We start from the raw sequence: 17692 nt of genomic DNA, 5'->3' as shown, positions 1-17692 counted from the left end.
GATTAAGAATGGCATTTTTTGTGAACAGGTGGAAAACAAACTCAGACACAACAGCTGATTCACTCGTCTCTTTAGATCAGATATTTCAGTGATTATAGTCCTTTAAAAATTGCATTCATATCTTACTGTCTGCAGAGTGAAGAATCTACCAAAAAAGAACTAAAACTTTAAGATGCAAGAACCAGGCAAAGCAAGTATCTAGTTCATCACCAAAAAAAACACACCAAATTTCTGAAATGTAGGTGTTTTCTTGTCCCTCAACATTTTAGTTTCTCTGTCATAAACTTTCCCACGTGTACAGAAGCTAAGGGAAAAAAAAGTGTTTAAGGAAATAGTCGTTTTAGTACTAAGCAAGGAAGCCCATTTAGGTTTTAGGGTATGTTACAAGCATATCTAAACAAAAAAGGAAAAAAATGTTTTTCACCTTCCAGAAAGCCTATCTATATCAGGGGTTTCCCACTCCACAAAGACAATGCTTTTGTCTATACCTAAACTCTATACCTGCCCTCAGAATGGGACATATTTAGCCAAATAGCCCATCCTCAGGAAGCAGTGCTACAGGTGAAATATGGCTTTCAAGTCACGTTGACCACTGGGCTCCCAGATCTGAAGACAAGTGTCAAAGAGACTGACCCAGCTCCCTTTTCCTGGGTTTGACAACATTGTGGTGGGTGGAGTCAGAATAATATCCAACGCACAATCTGATGAGAAGGTTTGCTCCATGCAGTTCCACAGAAGACTGCCAAGTCCTCTAGCACAAGTTTCACAGGCATCAAGCCAAGCAGCTTGGCTTGGGGACCAGGTTTGTGAGAGTGCAGGCTTTGGGATCGAAATTGCATAAAGGATTATTTTGGTCCGAGGATGTCCTTAATTAGTCAAGTGCTAACAGTAGTATGTTGGTTGGAAGATTTAAATTTTGCTATAATCTCCCACACCAATCAGGAGAAAACAGGTTTTTTGAAAAGCACATGTGAAAAAATGAGGAGTGTCGATGTCTAAGAATGTTTCTAACAATATCTGGGCTGGCAGTTTTTTCTTTCTATGGAACGTTTCAAGCTATTTAATAAGGCTTTTCTATTTGTATCATATGCACAAACTACAAAGCCCTCTGATGTACTTTTCAAACACAGAAGTACTCTATGAGGGAGAAAAGGCTACTCCCACTTTACAGGTAAGAAAACTAAACCTCAGCAAGTTAGGCAGACGTGAACTTGTCCATTCCATAAAGGACGAGCAAATTTCCAATTTGCAAAGTCCTGCACTGGGTAGTGAATTAGGACATCTACACAAAGAAAACGGAGTCAAAACCCAAAAAGACAATGACGAAGGTGGCAGGTAGACAAGGAAAAAACATCCGAAGTACAAAGCTAAAGGTATCAGCATGCTAGCCAACCGCTGTACTTGAGGTTTTTCTACTGAGTTTTACAATTTTAGACGCATCTAAAGCAAGTCGCAGGAGAGGCATCTCTGTTCTCTGGCTTGGAATGCTGAGCTCTCTTCTTGGGTGCTTGTCACAAGCACCTAGTGTGTGTGACCTCCGCCTCCCTCTAGGGCTGGGGCATCCTAGAGGCAATGATCTGCTTTGCTCCATGACAAACTGAAAACAAGAAAGGACACACAATCATCCAGAGAGCCTAAACAGGAAAGGCATGGCACCTGAAGGGCATGGCCACGCCATACCCCCTAACAAGTCCTTTCTCAAAAAACAAAAGCCAAACCTTCCTCCAGCCTTGTCTCTGACTTCTCTGAAGGAGCCGGGCGTGTTTAAATCACATATGATCCATTCAACATAACCGCACAAAAGCTGATGCTACAGTCGCACAGATGTCGGAAAGCTTACGAAAGCCAAAATGGCCCGCTTCTCATCTTACTTGGAAACGTTACAGCGCTACTGATTTCAAAAGATCGATTTTTGTGCTGGAGGGACTTGTAGGAGGGATGAGAACTGAGTTTAGTGTGCTTATTTATTGTCGTTGCCAATAGAGCTGCTCTCTGGAAGTATTCTGGAAAATTCATAATGTCCAGGCCAATGTATTTATAGTAAATGAAAGCAATGCTTTCTTATTATGATTATTTCCTTGGTTACAGTGTTGATGCTGAAAATTTAAGGAAAATAAAACCCTTGTTATCATGCTTGTGAAAGATTTTAAGCTAACAAAAAGTTCAGTCTTGATTCCAGGGCAGTTAATTAAGGTTGACCAAGTCAGGCAGAAGTAAATTAACTTGGCTGATCAATTATTTATATGAAGCAGAATAAATGCCCTTAAAGAACTTGGTCTGTTCATGAAAGGATGTGTAAATTAAACTAAACATAGTTTTGTAAAATATATTTATATGTCTATGGGGAGAGGAGAAGAAAAGTTAACTGCAAGATCACTTTTTAGGAAAATGATTAAGAGTGATTATACAGTCCTTCGCCCACTCTATCCCCTCCCCTTTCAGCCCCCCTCCCCCCCAAAATACCCTCTTTCTCATTGTTCATCCATGTGTGAGGAAGGAAGGAAAATGGTATGCACTTTGAAGAGACAAGAGAGGCTTTGAAAAAAAAAGGAAGGATGGAAAGGTGAAATGAAGGAAGTGATGGAGGGGAGGAGGACTGGGGGAACTCTACAAATGGAGAGATTATATGAGTAGCTAATACAAGCAGGCCTCAGAGACAGTGCAGGTTTGGTTCCAGAATATGGCAGGAAAATGAATATCTGAATAAAGCAAATATCACAGTAAAGTGAGTCACACACATTTTTTGGTTTCCCAGTGCATAGAAAAGTTATGTTTCTACTCTATCGTAGTGTATTAAGTGTACAATAGCATTGTGTCTGAAAAAAAGTATTCTGTTAATAAAAATACTTTAATTAAAAACCTTTATTGCTGAAAAATGCTAACCACCATCTGAACCTTCAAGAAGTTGTAATCTTTATTGCAACAGTCATATAAAAAACCGCTGATTACAGAGCACTCTAGTAAGTATAGTAATAATTTTTAAAATTTGAAATACAGTAAGAATGACAAATTTGTGATACCAAGACACAAAGTGAGTAAAATCTACTGGAAAAAAATGGGGCTGATAGACTTGTTGGATACAGGGTTGCCAAAAGCCTTCAATTTATAGAGAGCCACATGCAGTGTCTGCAAAGCACAATAAGGTGAAGTGCAATAACAGGAGGGTATGTCTGTACTTTCACAATCTCGATCATTGGCTCCAACCCAATTATCAGTTAGACTTCGCACAGGGTTTGTAGGTGAGTTAAAAAAGAGTGAGAGTCAGCCCAGTTCTTCTTCGAAAGAAGTACTCTTTAAAATCCTCACGTTGCAGCATGAAGATTCAAAATCCTCAACAATCATTTCCACATGGTTCAGGAAAGAAGAAATAATACCTGTCTGTATTAAGAAATAAGACCAACACACACTTTCGGGTCTCATTAGATAAATGAACTATTCCCTTTAAATGTGTGAAGGATTTACCTCGCCACACTATACACACCAAGGAGTTTTAAGGTGTGGCTAAGGGGAACGTATTCCCCGTTGTAGTTCAGTGGTGTCACCTGGGAAACTAACCCACCTGGTACTCTCACTTCCTCTCCTTCAAGTCAGGGAATCAAATACCAAAACATAGAGATGGAAGTCAGGGCCTCCATGTAGAAGAGGGGTCTACATTTCCCAGCGAGAGACACAAGCTTCCCAATCTTTCACTCTTTACCTGGAAAGATGCTACTGGGGCAGGTGGCAGTGAGGAGACACAGGGCCGGTGGAGCGGATTACAGGAAGCAAGTGAAGAAAGGGCATGATGGAAGGGCCACAGCTGGCTCCAAGATACTGAATGACTGTCTGCAACCGGCAGTCTCACAGCATACTCTCAAAGATAAAAGAAGAGGAGGAGGAAGAACAGGAGAAACGGACTGACCACAGCTGATTACTTTCTCATCTGAGAGCACTTCCACAAACTGTCTCTGAACTCTTTAGACACACTTCTGTCCGTCCACTGACCCCAGTGGCAGCAGTCCCATTTCATGGAACAACCATCCTAGGGCCAAGTTAAGGGAGAGAAGTCAGAGTACTAACTATGCTGTGAAGGCACCATCTCCCAAAACCAAATTTTCATAATTATAACAGAAAGGCGTAAATTTTCTAATGCATGGCAGTTCAAAAAGTAATCAAGGGAATGAGCCGGAGGGCTATTTTAATGTATGCAAAGCTAGTGACCCACAGTAAATGGGAAGTAAGCCACAATGAATACAAAGTAATGCATACAGACTGAAGTCCTGGTCTGATGAGGGACGGCTAAAATTAACACCCAATTAATTTCCGAATTGACAAACAAATGAAACCCATAAATCTACTTTCTCATTAATTTTCTCGTGGTATAATTTAAAGCAGTAATATGAGGGCAAAAATTGAGCACTATCCATCATAAATATCAAAAAGATAGCACTGTAACACCATAAATTATGCATATTACCTGTTGTTAAAAATGATTTATGTATTATCAACTTTATCATGCACTGTACGCGTCTACATCTATCTTTAAAAATCTGGAATTTCGTGTAGTACTTAACGAAGAAAAAGTTAAGGAGCAATGAAGTGGTCAAAGCATCTTAAAAAAAAAACCAAGTGGCAAGTTAGTCATATGGGAGCGTCTAGGGTAAAACTGGAATCTTCATCCGTCCCAGGTTAGTGTGGAGAGAGAATATTATGCAGATGATGGGCTGGGCCTCTCTGGGAGGAGAAATAAAGAAGCTCCAGGAACATCCCTCCTAGGAAGCACTGGCATTTGGGGACTAAAGGAGTTACTCCTCTCTCTGGCCTTCAAAAATGCAGGAAACACAGGGTTTGGTGTGAGAAAGGAATGGGTACAGGTAACAATATGGTGGATGCATCTAGAGAGCCAGAATCCCTAACAATAGGGGTTTTATGAAACAAGGAATTGAGGTCAGTTGGTGAGAAACTTGAGATGAAAATTCCGTTCATTGTCAGTAAGAAATAATTAATAACAATAATACTGCAAATTTATAATAACAGTAATAATATAGCTCTCTTAACCTTTATAGTGCAAAGGAGGAGGGAAAAAGAAATAGGAACTAGTTTGTACTTATCAAACTAGAAGCACTTTTATTTATCAATTAAATGCAAGAAAAGGCCTTCTGATTAAAATGATTTTCTTTTGCACCTCTCCATCTCCATTTGTTTAATAAGAATTAAACAGCACAAAATTCCTTTATCTCCAACTTGACTTTCAGACATGCCTTGCACATAATAGGAATCCAATATATAACTGCTGAATTTTTAACTAAATGATTACACAACAGAAAAATTCAAATCCAACCTCTCAATCAAATGAGATCAAGGGCCTGTAGTCACCACCTTTTATGTTGCTTGTTTTAAAATATTCTGCTTCCTGTACTCGGGAATGACTAACTGTTTTGGAGTTCTAAAACTCAGAAGAGAACGTCAGCCATTAAATCATTTTAAGTCTTCACAGAAGTAAGATTGTCCCAGTTTGCTGAAAATGTAAAGATAATCAACCAATAAAAAACTCTACCAAAACCCATGGTGAACATGTAATACACATGAGGATAATTCAGAGGCCTGGAGATGGTAAATAACAGGATGTTTAATTTTCCCTGTAATTCATGACTTGGAAGAGAGTTAGTAGAATAAGGTTGAAATAAAGAGGAGAGTGAAAAAGTTGGCTTAAAGCTCTACATTCAGAAAACTAAGATCATGGCAGCTGGTCCCATCACTTCATGGGAAATAGATGAGGAAACAGTGGAAACAGTGTCAGACTTTATTTTTGGGGCTCCAAAATCACGGCAGATGGTGACTGCAGCCATGAAATTAAAAGACTCTTACTCCTTGGAAGGAAAGTTATGACCAACCTAGATAGCATATTCAAAAGCAGAGACATTACTTTGCCAACAAAGGTCCGTCTAGTCAAAGCTATGGTTTTTCCAGTGGTCACGTATGGATGTGAGAGTTGGACTGTGAGGAAAGCTGAGCGCCAAAGAATTGATGCTTTTGAACGGTGGTGTTGGAGAAGACTCTTGAGAGTCCCTTGGACTGCAAGGAGATCCAACCAGTCCATTCTAACGGAGATCAGCCCTGGGTGTTCTTTGGAAGGAATGATGCTAAAGCTGAAACTCCAATACTTTGGCCACCTCATGCGAAGAGCTGACTCATTGGAAAAGACCCTGATGCTGGGAGGGATTGGGGGCAGGAAGAGAAGGGGACGACAGAGGATGAGATGGCTGGATGGCATCACCGACTCAATGGACATGAGTTTGAGTGAACTCCGGGAGTTGGTGATGGACAGGGAGGCCTGGCGTGCTGTGATTCATGGGGTCGCAAAGAGTCGGACACGAATGAGCAACTGAACTGAACTGAAAATGATGGTCTTAACAACAACAACAGATGATTTCCCTTTTCTACTAGGCTTTCCGTGTGAAGACAGGGGACTTCAACCTTTTAAGGAAAAGGCATTTCTGAACTTCAATTCCAGGGCAGCAAAACTTTTCAGGGACTATAGATGCCTCAGTCTTGTGACTTGTCATAACCAAATCTTCTGGAACGCTGTACTCTTTATATTAAGAAGACATGAAGAAGGGTAGATGACAACATTCCAACCTCTAAAAAGTTACAGATCTCTAATTATATTTTTAGAGGTTCAGTGACCACTGGTCTTTTTTTCTGCTCTCTCCCAGTAGATGAGACTTTAGGTGCTGTAATCATAGCAACTGTGAGCAAAGTATAGAAGTGAGAAGCCGCTCCAGGAGACAGAAGTACAAAGGAGAATCCATACCCACTCCCTGGCATATTAATCCAGACAAGCTCAAATAATTAAACAGAGCAGAAAGGAGCCTTGCCAGTTCAGGACTAGGTTGTTTGCTTTGCCACAAGGAAGCCTCTGAAGCTTAAGGTATGATGGAGCCAGGTGTTCTGGGGAGCTTAATTAAAATGCATTTTCATAGAACAAAACAGATTTTAAGTTTGAGAACAAAGCCTACCAAACTTTAATCATTCGAACATTCAACTGCTGCATTCTCAGAAAGAGTCTAATGGAATAAAGTGACCGACAACCAGGTCAGAATATATATTTTTTTCATTTCTATATTTTATATAGCTGAATATACACAGAGTCGGATACCTAGCAGCAATTAATGACCAGCGTGTTCGATGACACACTTCACGTATCTCCCATTTCGCCTGCAGCACCTAACCGCTCTGGTGGCCAAAGTGAACAATAAGTTCATAGCAATCATGGCAGCTTTGTGAATGCAGGCCATCAGAGGTCTGTTGCTTGCATTTCTCTGTTGTGTGAAATGGACAATTATTTAATTTTATCCTTCAAAAATTCCACCTATGCATGTATAGCCTTCTCCTACCAAAGTTACTCTCACAGAGAGATTAGCAGGCTTTTGCTGACATAAAAGACCACCATTTCTTGAAGGTCATGACCCCCTCAGCCTCCACCCTCAACCCAGTGTGTGGTGTATCCTTATAATTTACAGCAAACGCTAGCAGGCCCTGCCCAGTGCTGAATCACAAGGCAAAGTCAGAAACAGCAACAAACAGGAATTTAAAAAACAAAAACAAAGATGATGTGAGCTGAGTTTTTCTATTGTTTGCAAAACAGGACAAAGGACAGGCTTCTGTTGTGGTTGCCAGACTCTAGTTGTCCTAGAGTCACACACACACACACACACACACACCCCCCCTCCACAGACACCTCAAGCTGAATAGAGAGATACAAGGTCTGCTTTACTTAACAAGAAATCATATAAGCATAAATGCATTTTCAAGTGAGGCAGGTAAGTGTAACAGAGAATCAAAATACTAGCTTTTAAAAATATTACCACTGATATTAATTGTATGCTGTCCTCTCAGGATGTCTTTATAGTACAGGGAATTATTCAGAACATATTCAACTAAAAGTTAGTCTTCTTTCAAACTTGTAGTATAGGCATCACAGAAGATCCATATGGAGCCCACAGGACAACACACAACACATAAAAATACAAAATTCAAGGACTGTACCTTTCAAAGGTGACTGCCTTGTTCATAGCACTAGACTTTTTCTCCTAGACCTTCTAAGCCCTTGTTTGTTCCACAAAGAGTTTTCTAGTCATCTGATGTTCTATTACTGAGCTAGTGGCCTTTCAGGAGAGCTCTCTCCCTTCTGAAAAAAGCAAACAACTGCATAGATATCATTACACTAAGGAAATCTCTTAGAAAAACCAAACAACTCGCTAATCTCTCCAGCCCCTTCATCCAAGCAAAAGATAAGAAAAGCAAACCTAAGTCTGTTTCAACCACATTCCAGGGACAAGTTCCCCTTTTCTTTCTTTATCAAAATTCTAGCATGTAAGTTTTTTGTTTTTTTTTTAATGCGTGTGTGTTTTTAAAAACAGACCTTGCAGGATAAACTGCTGCTCACACCCGCAAACAAAGCAATATTTGTTTAATAACGATTGCTACCATGGGTACAGTAAACAAGGGGCCCAGCATTTGTGTTTATGAACAAACACATCATCTTACAAGAGTAATTTAACATTAACCAGGTGGAATAATCAACAGATTTCATAGGTGACACCAGGGGCAGGACTAATGTAAACAGAGCTGGGGAGGAGAGAGGGGCCACTCTCTGGGAATCAAGGTCGAGGTAAATGCATTACAGAGTAAACAGCTGCAAAGAAGGCAAGATAAACAAACAGTCCTTCTTCTGACATTTAGAGAGGCAGAAAGGTTGTATGTTACATAGATCAGCTGCTGACCACCATGAAATCAAACCAGTTGGAGACCAGGCCTGCTTGTTTGCACAATGCCATGTTTGCTTATAAACAACAATTTGCAGTTACCAACCTCGCATTACTCATCATCATCTAAGCCAGAGTGAATCAAGTGAAATCTGGTTAACTCTTTACTGGTGACATTATTTAGCAATCAAAAAAAAAAAAAAAAAAAAAAAAAGCCTGACCCCCTTTAAGAAAAACAGGCTCCCCTGCTTCCCTGCCCCAAATGAAAAACAAAACAAACAAAAAAAGAGTTCAGTCAATGCCCTTTTATTTCCTTGCTTATAGATAAAAAATAAAATAGCTACATGGTTTAAACTACTATAGGATAGATATGGTAAAAGCTTTAAAAGACTGTGATGTTTTCATGCTTGAGTAACCATGCATTCACTTCCTGGGCTCATCTTTTATCAATGAAGTATATGAGTCAAACACCGACCTGGATCAGGAATGTTTTACCTAGAAGGAAAACCCTGATGTTACTTTCTCCCCGAGTTTCTTGTTCCAAGATATCCTTAAGCACACTGGGTCCACAAATAGATCTGTAGCATTCTTAACCACCCAGCAAAAATCAAACTTCTGCCCCTTAAAAGACATTGGTTGATGCTACATACAAGTATGCAAGAGTTCACTTTGTCAGCGTATCAAAGAAACCTTAAATCCTGGAAGCCAAGAGTGAATAAGCTTAATCTGTCCGCTAACAAAGTATTACAAAGAAATGTTTTATGTTCAAAAATCTGTTTCATGTGTACTAACATGTTAAACAGCATGCTGTATATCAAAAGAAAGTTATCACACTGTATCAGAGACGCTATATTTAAGTAAACTATTTGCAATTATAACATGAATTTGGGAATCTATTTTACAGATACTTTAACAATTAAACTACTCAATTTTGATACTTGTGAATAACATCTTTCCATTACTTAAAAGTTATAAAGCAATGACACACTGAAAGACAGTTTGGTAATTTATCTATATCTTACATGTAAAAAAGAAAGTGAAGTTGCTCAGTCATGTATGACTCTTTGTGACCCTATGGACTGTAGCCTAACAGGTTCCTCCTCGCCTGGGATTTTCCAGGCAACAATACTGGAGTGGGTTGCCACTTCCTTCTCCAGATCTTCCTGACTCAGGGATTGAACCCTGGTCTCCCGCATTGTAGGCAGACACTTTACCATCTGAGCCACCAGCGAAGTCCATATCTTAAGTACATATCTTACATGTACAATCAGTTAGTTAATTTTTAAAAACTCAGCATTATGTCAGTGCAAAGTACAGCAAAACAGCTGGATATCCAAAACAGAATTTGAAAATAAGAAAATGAAATTTTAAAAAATCAACTAAAGACACACCTGAGAGGATTCTGGCAAGTGCACTGATAACGATCAGATTACTCAAATTTCTACCTCTGTCTGAAAATCGTAACAAAATTGTACTGGTCTTTCCTGGCCACCCCAATTCCTCATTCTCAATTCCACTATAAACCTCCTAACCTTCTCTAGCAGCTCTTGTTCCCAGTTCCTACTTCAATAACCTATTCTTTGTTCTGTGACGCTTAAGTCACAAAGAAACAGAGGATTTTCTTTTGTGTTTTTGTTTTGTTGTACTGTGGTTTGCTTCCCAAGTCCATCTCTGCTGACTGTCTCCTTTTCCCAAATCAACACAGCCCCTAAGGCCTCAACAGTGTCAGGAGAAGAAATTTCCAAGGAGGGTTCCGTGCCATCAGAAGAGGGAATTTCTCAGGCTCATGAACCTGTTACCACCATACGGACACAGGGAAGGGACACGGAGACGTTTCCTTTGTCTGTCCTAGCAAGCCCTCTGGGGCTTAGGCCGTTCCACTGCCCTAGAGAAGGAAACTCAGCCTTGCTCAACTCTGATGATGCAAGTCTGGCGGCTGAAACAACTAACACAGAGACTCTTCCTCAAATGCTTTGGGAACGGAACGTTCTCAAATTCCATGCTCACTGCTCTGTGCATGAGGCCGAGATAACTAGGAGACAGAGATGCCCTATCCTGTGTCCCAGCAAAACTCAAGCGAGAAAAAAATGAAGACGTAAAAGCATAATATTGTGTTCTTCCATCCCTAGTTCCCACCTTTAATGGAAAAAGTGGATTACTCATTATTCACACTTCTAATTTTGTCCAGGCCTTCTCTTGACCTTCATTTTTATTTCCTATTCCTGAATTTTGGAAGAACTAGACTATTGGTCAAGGATTATAAGTAGCATTTACAATTCTAAATGGTAATCCAAAGAGCTATAACTGTTTCCCTTGGTAAAGGACAACACCAAACACATAACCATCACCCAAATGGAGGGAGACGCCTTTGAATTCCAGGATGATTCTACTGATTTCTTAGCATGGCTAGGACAGATAACATGCATTTTTCTTCTATCCCAACTGTGGTGTTACAGTTATCCTAATGTACCTTCAGTTTTACCGGCATATGTCTATTAGGTTGGTGCAAAGTAACTGCAGTTTTGCTCAGTTGAAATTTGCTACTTGACACTGGAATACATTCTTAAATAAATGTGGTTATACATAATTTTAATGTGTATTTCTCACTTTATGTTTTATGCTAATGACATTACTTGCTGTTCATTTTATATTTATTTTAGATTAGGGAAATAATGTTAGACAAAAAAGCAAATTCAAGTGATTTTCTTATTCGAGTTCAAAGTGGGTCATAAAGCAGCAGAGACAACTTGCAACATCAACAAAACATTTGGCTCAGGAACTGCTAACAAACATACAGTGCAGTGGTGGTTCAAGAAGTTTTGCAAAGGAGACGAGAGCCTTAGATGAGGAGCACAGTGGCTGGCTATAGGAAGCTGACAAGGGCCAGTGGAAAGAAATCGTCAAAGCTGATCCTCTTACGACTACACAAGTTGCTGAAAAACTCAATGTCACCCACTCTACGGTCATTTGGCATTTGAAGCAAATTGGAAAGATGAAAAAGCTCCATAAGTGGGTGCCTCATGAGCTGACTGAAAATCCAAAAAATCGTCATTTTGAAGAGTCATCTTCTCTTATTCTACTCAACAACGAACCATTTCTAAATCAGATGGTGATGTGCAACAAAAAGTGCATATTTATGACAACTGGCAATGACCAGCTCAGTGGCTGGACAGAGAAGCGCCAAAGCACTTCCCAGAGCCAAACTTGCAGCAAACAAAGGTCAGGCACACTCTCCATTGTCCGCTGTCAGTCTGATCCACTACGGCCTTCTGAATCCCGGCGAAACCATTACCTCTGAGAAATCTGCACAGCAAACCGATGCGATGCACCAAAACCTGCAATGCCTGCAGCCAGCAGTGGTCAACAGAAAGGACCCGATTCTTTTCCACAACAGTGCCACATTTACTTGCTATCTCGCCAGCTGATACCATTTTTTCAAGCATCCTGACAACTTTTTTTGCAGGGAAAACACTTCCACAACCAGCAGGAGGAAGAAGATGCTCTCCAAGAGTTCGTTGAATCCCAAACCACAGATTTTTCACTACAGGAATAAACAAACTTATTTCTCATTGGCAAAAATGTGCTTGATTGTAATGGTTCCTATTTTAATTAATTAATGGGTGTTTGAGTCTAGTGATAATGATTTAAAATCCATGGTTCAAAACCATAATTATGTTTGCACTGACTTAATATTTACTTACTTTGTTCCCCAAAGATCCCCAATTGCTTAGTTTCATTTACTAAAAAAATATTAATAAAGTAAAATAAATCAAAGAGGAAAAGACCACGCATTAAGAAGTCTTTCATGCCTTAACTTTCAATTATTTTTTACTTTTTAAAACGTTTTATTGAAATACAGTTGATTTACAATGTTGTGTTAGCTTCAGGTATACAGCAAAGTGATTTAGATATATATTCATATAAACACCTTTTTTTCCTCCTTTTATATTCTCTTTCATTATAGGTTATTACAAGATAGAGTGTCCTGTGCTACACAGTATGCCCTTGCTGGTTATCTATTTTATATATGGTAGAGTGTATATTTTAATCCCAAACTCCTAATCATACAACTTGTTTGATATATTATTTTAAAAACTGAAAATAGTCCTGAGGAAGATACGGGGAGATCCAAGATTGGAAAAGACTGATTTATTCTTTCCACAACTTTTTCTCTGGGACAAAAAAATCTTACAAATCCTGAGATTTTCAGAGCGGTCATGCCATCTGAGTAGTCCCTTGGGCCAGTTTTCAAGCCTCAAGCACTCACTTCTGCATTTCCCTTCATGATTTTTGCAGGCTTTATCTACACCTCCAATGTCATTTTAAAATTTTATTCACTTTTGACAAACATAAATCTATTTCAAAGAAAACTTTATATCATTTGGTCAAATGGAAAAACCACTATGCGTTCCTCTGAAGGAGAGAAAGACTTTGTAATAAATGTAATACAACCCAACCGGTGTTATTAAATTCTAGCTAGATCCTGCTGTCCACAAAGGCTCTGAGTGGGAGCCATGTTCCTCCTTTGTTAAATAATGAGCTTACAATGGAAGGAGAGAGATTAAAGACATACTAGCACCAAATGGAGACTTTCTCCTTGCCTTTATCAGAAGGATTAAAACAGACTGAAAATGGAATTGCTTCAACATCAAATCACAATAATGAGAATTGGTGAATGATTTATGAACCATCTAAAAATCCTCTTCCAACACACCAGGGTATGCGGTACGAGCTTATGTCTTGGGGAACCGAGCCAGAGGAGGCCTGAGAGATCTGTGCTGGGATCAGGCTACATCCTGGACTCCCAAGCACAGTATTCTTAAGGATGCACCTCATAAAGCACTTAGAGAACCTACTGTATAGACTTACGCTGCTAAAGAAACAATCAACTGACTAGACTCTCTACTTTTGCCCCTAAAATGGATGGGACTCCTGGGCCCTGGGTCTGACGCTTGTAGAAGACAGCTTAAAAATTAAACTGGCAACTTCAACACAGCCTTCCTCCCAGACCTGCCTTTTCTGACATCATCAAAATACCAGTCCAACAGTCACTTAAGTAGAGTTGTCTTTCTTCAATGCAAGTTCAGAGTTTATTCATTACTAAGTAACTACTATATGATAAAAAGTATAAGCATATCATTCAAATGCTTTATTGGTCAAAAAGATGGATGCTTTTATTAGTCCAACCTTTTTTGTAATGGAGTGCCACTGATGACCCAGCATTAGCCTCATTCTCTGCTATTAATCACACTTCTAAGAGCCCATTTTGCCTTAAAATCTTAAGAAATTGCTATAATTTAAAGACATGGTGTCTACATAATGGGAAATGCCTCACAGATTGTATCATTTCACAAAATACAGTATTTTTTTGTATGGGAACAATGACCATGATGCTAAAGTATTACAAATCAGAATAATTTTTATATATAAAAGAAAAATACAAGCAGTCTTTTCTCTTTGTGGCTTTCCACATTTGTTCACTTTAATCACTGCCTTTGCAATGCTGATCAATCCAAAGGCACAGGCACAGAGCTTCCATAAATTAAGATCACATAACATTCCCAAACAAATGAAAAATAAAAATGAAAGGTAGAAAAGTCTAATGTAACTAGATAGAAACAACCATCATGTGCTTTACAAAAATTTCTTCAGTGGCAGACTCCTCATTCATTGTCTATAAATTCCTGTGCTGTGTCTATCCACGTGAAGAGAACTAAAGCAAGGTCTTCAATAAGTGACTTCAGGACAAACTACAGGTATCTGCCAATTTACTTTCAGTGTGATTTCGATAATATAATGATGTCCTTAACTTTTAAGTCCTCATCTCATTAAACCAGCCTTCATGACCATCTAATATAGCTGAATATTTTAAAGGAAGGTGGAGCCAAAGAGTTTTTCAAAATACTGAGCTCAAATAAATCATTTTCAAAGCGCCCCTTCAATTTTTACTACTATACAATTAGAATACAACATACACAGATCTTCAAATCCTGCATTCCCCCCAAAAATGGTGACATTATGTTACATGATGAATGAAGGGTAGACTCCAATCAGGCACAATGATGATGAACAGCTCTGGTGTGAATGGCTGGGGAGAATAAAGAGTCAGTCTTAAGAACTCAGATACATCCTCTAGTCAGCAAGGGATGAACTGAGAAACTGTGAAAGAGCCATAGGCTGGTGACACAGGATAGGTGGAGCCAGGCATCAGACTGCTTGGTGGTAAGTAATCACAGCTCTGATTCAGGGGCCCCTTCTCATCTGTCAGTACAGGCTCAAGCATCCTAATTTGTCCCCTGGTCTTCTTGCTTCTGGCTGCTGCTCCACCATGTGGTGTCAAATGACTAAGATAAGCAACCAGACCTTGAACCCTGCACTCTAACTACTGCACAAGGCCAACCTCTGTACCTATTTCTCAAGAGCTAGGAGGAAGTATCAAGCTAGGGAGGATATCTGGAAGAAACTGTCACACACACGCCAACAAGAAGGGCAGAGCTTAAGACGCCCACACTCGATAGAGCAGGCACCAAAGTGGGATCCATGATGGCAGCCTCCCTTCACACACTGCGTACTGGGGCCACTAGACGGTTATGGAGTCAGTGGTGGGACCACCTGACGTCTGGAGATTCCAGATTCTCAACAGGCGTCAACTAAATATGCAAAGAAACTTATAAAGGGCATTGCTACTCCTGGGCATTTCCAAGGTCAATGTGAAGACTATGGGTATCGGACATCTTTAGAGCAGAAACACCACTGGATACTGAGTATAAGACTGTTAATAGAGGCAACAGGGCCCATTAGCATCATCAATATCTAAGACACATCAAAGAACACAGCCCATGGATAACCAACTGATGTGGCCAATATATTTATCCAAGAGCAGAGCCCCATGATACCTTCCTTAGGAGACCAGTACAGATGCAAAGACTCTGTCTTGTGGCAAGGATTTTCAGACACAGAATCACATATGCCTCCATCAGATAAGAAAATTATCACTTCTAACACTGCAACTATCGTGCAGACCTCTACTAGACAAAGCATGGTCTATGGACAGTAGCATGCGTATTGCCTGAGAGCAAAATGCACCTTCTCGGCTCATCTCAGACCCACTGAATGAGCATGTACACGTTGGTAAAGATCCCAGAGGTGATTCAGATTAAAGTCTGAGAAGGCACGTGTGGTGGAAAGAATTGTCTGCCATTGGACCAGACACACTTGACTTTGAATTTGATGCTGCCAATTTTAAGGTTTCAACAATATGCCCACCACTCTATCTGTGCATTTCCTCATCTCTAAAACCACATCACTCTGCATGTGGATCCACTCATCCTTCAAAAGAGTACTTATTTTGTACCTAATAAGTGTCAGGCTCTGTTCTAAGTGTTGGGGTAACAATGGGGAACAAAAATGGATACAGATCCACTAACATGGAGGTGACTGTCTGATGGGGAAAACACACATTAATCAATAAATCATATAATAAGCTGTGAGTAGTGTTACAATGAAAAATGCAGAGGGCTTTGACAGCAAGCAAAGCCAATATATGTAAAGTGTCTAGTATGCAGTAGGTGCTCAATAAATCACAGGAATTACTAGTAGCCCATAAAACTCAGAAGACACTATAAAATCCTCAAGTGCAGAATACTCTTATCCCCACCATAAAACGAGCCTGAAGCAGGACTGTGCTCTCAGCGAAAACGATTTTTAGAAACATTTCCTGCTTTCTTCTGGAGATGTAAGGACTAGAACATCAATAAAATCAACATTTCTTCAGATGACAGCTTAGAGAATGGCACTCATTTTCTGGGTTACTGTTCAAAATTAGCTCTTGTTTACCAAGTTGTAGTTAAGAGGGAAAATGCAGAGCAGGGCAGAGGGCAACTGCACACCAGCCGTGTTCTAAACTACCTCTTTAAAGCCTTGACACCTCCGGAAAAAAAAAAAAAAATTGTAATTGCCATTAAGAAGCACTTCTCCTTGGTATACATGGTTTGTGGAAGTTAATAAAGTACATGCTAATAATTACATATAGAATTAACAACTTGTACCTCATACTGCAGACGCAATGGTTAATCATTAGTGTACTTAGCATGTGGCTACACAGTGACATGAACAGGGATTGAACAGGCATCAGAGATCCCATGATCAAATCCCCACCACCAAGGACACCCATCCCAGCAGTGAGGCTACCTCATTCTTCCTTACTGAAGAGGAAGCTTTCATAACCCCACAACTGAGTGTGTTCAGCGTTACTTCAAATAGCACTCCAAGCCCACCACGGCTTCCTTGTGCTCATTTCCCATGAGTTTGTGAGCTTTTAACTACAAATTTAACAGGATAGCTCAACATGTTTGGTTTTGGCTCGTTACTCAAAAGTTGGCTTCCTTCCAACAAGTGGATATCTGTGATGAGAGAAATCTGACTTCACTTATACCAGAAAGCCCTTGATGGAAGAGTTCACAACAGAAGAAGAGTCCCTGGAATAATCAGGGATGTTGGGGCAGGGGCATTATGTAAAATGTGGTTTCTGTTAAGACTTCAAGTCCAACAACAGATGAATGGATAAAGAAGATATGGTACATATATGTACAACGGAATATTACTCAGCCATAAAAAATAACAATAGAATGAGAATGACTAGAGATCTCTTCAAGAAAATTAGAGATACCAAGGGAACATTTCACGCAAAGATGGGCTCAATAAAGGACAGAAATGGCAGGGATCTAACAGAAGCAGAAGATATTAAGAAGAGGTGGCAAGAATACACAGAAGAACTTTACAAAAAAGATCTTCATGACCAAGATAATCACGATGGTGTGATCACTCACCTAGAGCCAGACATCCTGAAATGTGAAGTCAAGTGGGCCTTGGGGAAGCATCACTACGAACAAAGCTAGTGGAGGTGACGGAATTCCAGTTGAGCTATTTCAAATCCTGAAAGATGA

General features: G+C 39.8%; 1 protein-coding gene across 23 annotated transcripts in view; it reads right to left on the bottom strand.

Moving 5' to 3' along the window:
* Positions 1-17692, bottom strand: part of FOXP1 (forkhead box P1) — a 714382-nt gene that overhangs the window by 240928 nt on the left and 455762 nt on the right. Inside the window, exon 1 of one of the 23 annotated variants that reach the window (XM_055557299.1) lies at positions 3698-4818. The exons of the other annotated variants lie outside the window; for them this stretch is intronic. The gene's annotated coding sequence lies outside the window, so the exon portion shown is untranslated. Of the gene's footprint in view, positions 1-3697; positions 4819-17692 lie in introns of those variants that run through there. 23 annotated transcript variants of the gene reach the window in all.

Source organism: Bubalus kerabau, chromosome 20 (genome assembly GCF_029407905.1).
Source record: "Bubalus kerabau isolate K-KA32 ecotype Philippines breed swamp buffalo chromosome 20, PCC_UOA_SB_1v2, whole genome shotgun sequence".
Classification (NCBI taxonomy): Eukaryota; Metazoa; Chordata; class Mammalia; order Artiodactyla; family Bovidae; genus Bubalus; species Bubalus kerabau.
This window is presented reverse-complemented; position numbering and strand designations above follow the sequence as displayed.